The sequence below is a fragment of the Artemia sp. Qi Xiang Cuo genome, unplaced genomic scaffold (assembly GCF_049724085.1).
Source record: "Artemia sp. Qi Xiang Cuo unplaced genomic scaffold, ASM4972408v1 HiC_scaffold_2954, whole genome shotgun sequence".
In the NCBI taxonomy this organism is placed as follows: Eukaryota; Metazoa; Arthropoda; class Branchiopoda; order Anostraca; family Artemiidae; genus Artemia; species Artemia sp. Qi Xiang Cuo.
In genome coordinates, this window is record NW_028300808.1 from 3,179,245 (window position 1) to 3,185,407 (window position 6,163).

Genomic DNA, 6,163 nt, shown 5'->3' on the forward strand with positions numbered 1-6,163 from the left:
ATTCAGCTTAGTTGAAAGATCCAAAAGCTATGCCTCTGGAGAAGACACACCCCCCCCCCCCCCAGCCTCTGGGAAAGGGCTTCAGGCTCGGAAATTTGCCCATTGTTTACATATAGTACAGGTTATCGCGAAATTCACGGACATTTTTTGAGGTGAATTTTCTGAGAGGGGGGGGGGTCTGGAAATATTATTCATGAGGAAAAAAATTTTTCATTCCAGCGTAAAATTTACAAAGGAGGGAGGATTGAGTGGCATGATTTTGAAAAGCGGTCAGAAATTAGACAAAAAAACAGGTTTTTTTTTAACTGAAAGTAAGGAGCAGCATCAAAACTAAAAAGGAAGTGACATTCCTTCTGAATATGAGGGGATGACCCTTCTTCGGCCCTCGCTCTTTACGCCAAAGTTAGACTTTTTAAAAGCTCCTCATTTTGATTTTTAACGTTACTCTTTATTTTAAGTTGAATAAACCTGTCCATTTAATTTGTTTCTTTTTAAACAAAGTTTTTCTGAGGGAAATAAAGAGCGAAGTTGAAACTTAAACCAAACAAAAATTATTGCTACCGGTTGGAAGCGACCTCGCGGCCGACCGAAGAAACGATGGTCTGACAGCCTGTCCGAGTTCCTGGCGATGGCAAATATCAGGTTGAGCGATGTGCAAACGCTTGCCATGGACCGAAGTGGATGGAGGAGGCAGACGTCACTCTCTACGCCAAGCAGCGCCCGGCAGGAGACATAAGTCAAGTAAGTCAAGTCAGTCTACCTAACATACATCAATGGAACTAGTACAAATAAACAAACTAATTATATTTCCATATGTTTTTAGGATTATGGAAAACTAGAGCTTTATTGAAAACAATAAAGTCAAGTATGAAAAGCAAAAATATTAATTTAGAAGTCAAAAGTGAGTAGGACTATATAGCCTGACAACAACAAACAAATCTATAAAGCTTTTCGTAGTCCTACACCAGCTGTGATTTAAGTAACTTCCAGTATACAATTAAAATTAACTTGAAAATATAAGCACAAAATTATATATTTTTTAATAACCGCCAAGTCATTGAATGGCATACAGAAATAATGGATTGATTTATCAGGTATTATTTTGGTCTCACTAGCTATAATACCAATAGTAAGCAATAAACAATTTTGGATTGTAAGAAATACACAAAAGTATTACTGAAAATTAATTAAAAAAAACAACTTTCCGAACAAGAAATTTTTCAAGAAAAGTAAAGGCCGTTTTAAACTTAAGATCAGCAGATACAAATACCTGTTAAAATTTAAACTAAAAATTACAAGAAATTACTATTAAGGGAAATATGAAACTCAGGACGAAAAGAAATTAAATAAACAATCATAGCAAAAAACATACAACAAGTTCTAATATAAAAGAATAAATAAATCTTAAAGCGAGTAATGCTTAAACTGAATATGCAAATCAAGCTCAAAACGAAAAAAAAATATTTTGCTATTGAAGTGTAAATGAAACTTAAAACGAACAGAAATTAAATAAACAAACAATGCAAACAATTCTTAGACTTACGATTAGAAGGTGAAACAGAACAAATATCAAGAACAGCGTCTTTAATAGACTCATAAAAAGTATCAAATAAATTACAAAAATCAGAATCATTCTCAAAACCACCCCAAGAAATTTCTGCCAATCTTGACCTAAGAAGCATCAATTCCACTTCACCAAACCTAAAAGGCCTCTTACGAGACTCACAAGTCCTCTCAATAGTCAGTTTATCAAAACAGTATCTAGAGTAAACAGGGAAATGATCGGAAATGTCGCTCACTAAAACACAATTTTGGATCAAGGTAGCCGTACAGAAAATATTGTCTATCAGAGATGACGTACTCTCTGTTATGCGAGATGGGATACATACAGAAGGTAAAGTACCTGCGGCAAGCATGGACGACAGAAAATCCAAAGATACAGACGACTTTATATCCATCAAGTTTATATTAAAATCTCCCATAATAACTAATTCAGTCAATTGTTTTAGGGTGTTATCAAGTGGATCATTTAGGGTGTTCGGAAACAGTGGAATAGAGCCACTAGGAGATCGATAAATAATACCAACAATAATATCCTTACCTCCACATTTAATATCAAAGAAAATTGACTCAAAGACACCTTCGATGTTTCTGGATAAATCCATTCTAAGAGAATATGGGAGATTATTAGAAATATACAAAGCAAGACCACCCTTGGCCATCTTTTGTCGATTCAGTCGTTCCATTTTATAACCTGGCAAATCCAAAAGCATATCATTTTTAGAATCTAAAAAAGTCTCGCATAAACCAACAACGTCAGGTAGCCCATCAGAAACAATCTGTTTTAGATGGTCAATTGAAGAACAAAGACCCTGGATATAAAACTGGAGCACTGAAAAATATCCATCCCGCTTGACAGCCTCCCTCAGACTAGAAACATATTTACTTATTACTGTGTGGTTCACTGTGATCAAATCACTGTTGACATGTCCGATAGAATTATTGATAATGCTTAAAACATCTAACGGGTTATTTTCAATCTCAAAAAGTCGTCCTACAACTGGGGGGGTTTATAATTTGCCATTAAAAAAAATACAATCGATTTTAGATATGGAATTAAATAATAAAATATAAATGCAACAAAAAAAAAAATAAAAAAAAAAATATATATAAGCACAAACCGCCAATTATCGAATCTTTCGTATCATTTATTGACCAGGTGGTTTGGCCAAAATTTGCCTGCGGTCAGGCCATACATTAAATTTACCGAAGCAATCTCTTGCCGCATTTAAAATTTCATGACGCTTTTTTGTTAGCGATTCTGATAAAAATATTCCACTCTTTGCTAGTCTAGTCTTTTCTTTGAAAACAACTCGAGCTAATTCCACATTTTTGAAGCGTGTTAGCACTGAAGACACTTTAGATTGATCGTTAGAGTCATTCAAACTAAATAGATAAACATTTACAATATTATTAACTTCAAAACCAGGGACCAGCATCTTGTCTTTAATGATAACCGGTACTTCTTTCTTTAGATCATTTTTAAAGAACTGGAAAAAAAATTCGAACTGTAGTTTAAAGAGCAGGGTATTGACTAGGGGGCGAACCTCCTAATATACGTGTTAAAAATTTATGAATATAGAAGTTCGTTACGTAAGTTAATTCTAAGTTACGTATATTTATTACTAATAAAAACGTTCGTAAATAAAATTAAACAAGTTTCGAGAAAGCCATTTAGCCAAATATAATATGCAAATTTTGTTTTAATTATTCATGTACGGTGAGCCAAAATCAAAACCTGCATTAATCCAAAAACTTTGAAAAATTAAATAAAAAAAACAAGTTTTTTTTTTAACTGAAAGTAAGGAACGACGTTGAAACTTAAAACGAACAGAAATTATTCCGTATATGGAAGGGGCGGTCCCCTCCTCAACGCCTCGCTCTTTACGCTAAAGTTTGACTTTCTCACAACTCTATTTAGTTTAAACAATGAAAAACTTTAGCGTAAAGAGCAAGGCGTTGAGGAGTGGACAGCCCCTTTCATATACGGAATAATTTCTGTTCGTTTTAAGTTTGAACGTCGTTCCTTACTTTCAGTTAAAAAAACTTGGTGGGAAGATTTTTAATGAGATTACGTAAAAATATATTTTTCAAATTATACAGTCAAAAAATGTCCCCTCCCCCCCTTTAAGTACCGCTCTTGAAGCAAAATTAAGGCACCCTGCATTGAAAAGAGACTTTCCTATCAAAAGTTACGTTTTTAAGAGTTTGGACGTTACAAAATTTTTTGGTATGGTGGCAACCCTGAAGTAAGCCTGTCTTAAACGGAGAAAGGCTCCGTTTAAGAATTGAAGTTATCAAGTATTTTGCAGTAGGTTGCATAAGTTGCATCAAGACATGGCTAATTGTAGACAGAGAAAAGCCAAGACAGATAGCCTAAGCAATTGAGAGGCAAATCAAAATCTGTAAATCAAATCATATGAAATATATAGGATCACATCAAGTTGCAGAAGCTTGTGCAGAAGATTTGGATGAAAAAACAATTCTGTGCTCTTCAAATGTAAAACAGAAATAGATAAAAATATTAAAGGTTATCCCAAAAGAACGTATTTTGTGTTACTGGTCTTCCCTTTTCCTTGTGACTAGTGATGAGGATATTTCCCATGTTGCCGGGTCTTCACATTCTTGGGGGTCAGTCACAACGTCACAACGAGCTCTGTTCCGTACACTTTCACACATTTTGCCAAACGCTGAATTTGAAATAAGCTTGTACATTTCCTTTTCTACTTTACCGTTTTCCCGAGAGCATTTATCGACAAATGTATCAATAAACATCTTCAAATAAGGTTTTTGATTGAATTGCAGGAACCTATGTATTTTGGTGATCTTGAAACCATTGTTCACCATCCAGCGCAAAAGCACATGGTGAACAACGACATTATATTTAGGGTCAAGATCTGCAATCAGTTTCTGCTTGGAGGGGGTCCAGTGCATCTCCATATCATCAACCAATGATCGATTGTATGGGCTCAGTGAGTCCTTTGTCACTGGTCAATTGATACAGGGGAAAACAAAATTTTTGACAGAATCATGAAGCGCCAATGTAATGTGACCATCAATTTCAAAGAACCATCCTTGCGGCCCATTGTCCTCGACGATGTGAATGTCGGGGAACTCACAAAGATTCTCAACCCATTTACTGTTTCCACACGGCAAAGAGTAGTGAGACATTGCCGAGGGATACAATGAGTTCATGTCAAGGAAAACTGCATTTGACTTTACACCAGTATCTTGTCCGCTTGGATCTGTTGTTAGAACGCGATCTCCAGGACAAAATACCTACCCCTCATTGATCTTTCTACAAAAAGGTGTTGATCTACATCAGTGATCAACCCTATTTCTTCCCTACTGATTTTTAAAATCAAGTCCATCACCGAATATGGTGTGGAAAAATAATATCCTATATCTAGTCCAAACTCTGAATAGATTTGATCTGTGTTCTTACAAACAATATCTAAAAGAGTTAAAACATCACTGGCCAAGTAGAGTCTACAATAATCCCACCCATTTTTAAAATTACCCTTAAACCAGACCCTCTTGGGAAATTCGTATTCCTCGGCAGTGCATTCACTGTTGGTGAGTGAATTAAAGAAAGCTTCAATTGAAGGTAGTTTCTCCTCGCTTAAGCCAGCGCCAAAACAGTAATAGTCGTATGCATATACACCTTTACAGGTCAACAGGTCATAGATTTCACTGTCTGGAAAGTGCTGTTTGAGCAAAGGAAAACTATCAAAATTCTCGCTTTTCCGCACTTGAATCAATTGACTCAATGCCTTGGGGAAAAAACTAAAAGAATCTAAAAACCTGATTTTATTCAGACACGTATGCCCGCTATTCACTACCTGCCCTTTCAATTCTAGAAGCACCAACTTGTCAGCTGATTTGGGGATGATATTATAGGTAAATGAATTCTTTACCCATGGACTATCTACTCCCCCTCCCTCCCTGTGTATACGGGCAAAAAGCCGGTAAAATAAATTTTAAATCATAATTTGCGTTGTGAATGAAAACTGGAATAAAAAACTGCTGGCTTACATTCACATTGCACGATTGATGTGCTGCCCCTCTAAAATTACAACCCCCTGATGATATTTCCTGCCACAAGTGATTAAGATCTCTGACTTTCCCCTTCCCCCCTCTTTTCCCCCTAGTTCCTTTCCTTTTATCCCCCTCTTCAAACTCCCCCTTACAAATCCAGCATATTTTTTTTACTTTTATCGCGAGACGATTCTCTGCGGACAACAACAATTGATAAATGGTATTTGTCAAACGAAAACAACTCCATTTCCGTTGCCAATTACTTTGGTCAGTGCCTTGATCATGCACTCGTCCTCATCCAACATTTCAACTATTTCTAACAACTGCACAGTGTTAGAGTTATCTCTTTGCACATGGGCGTAAGAGACTACAATGGCTCGTTGTTCTTTGATTTGATTCGGAAATCGAGGATCGTTCACTTCCACTAGCTTCGCTTCACAATCTAAACAGATTTTATTGCTTTGGAGGAGGGTATTTTGGAAATTTTTAAAACGTAAAATGGCCCTATCACCTGAAACCGTGCCCACTGACTGATAGCCATGCCGTCTACAATGCTTCATACAAT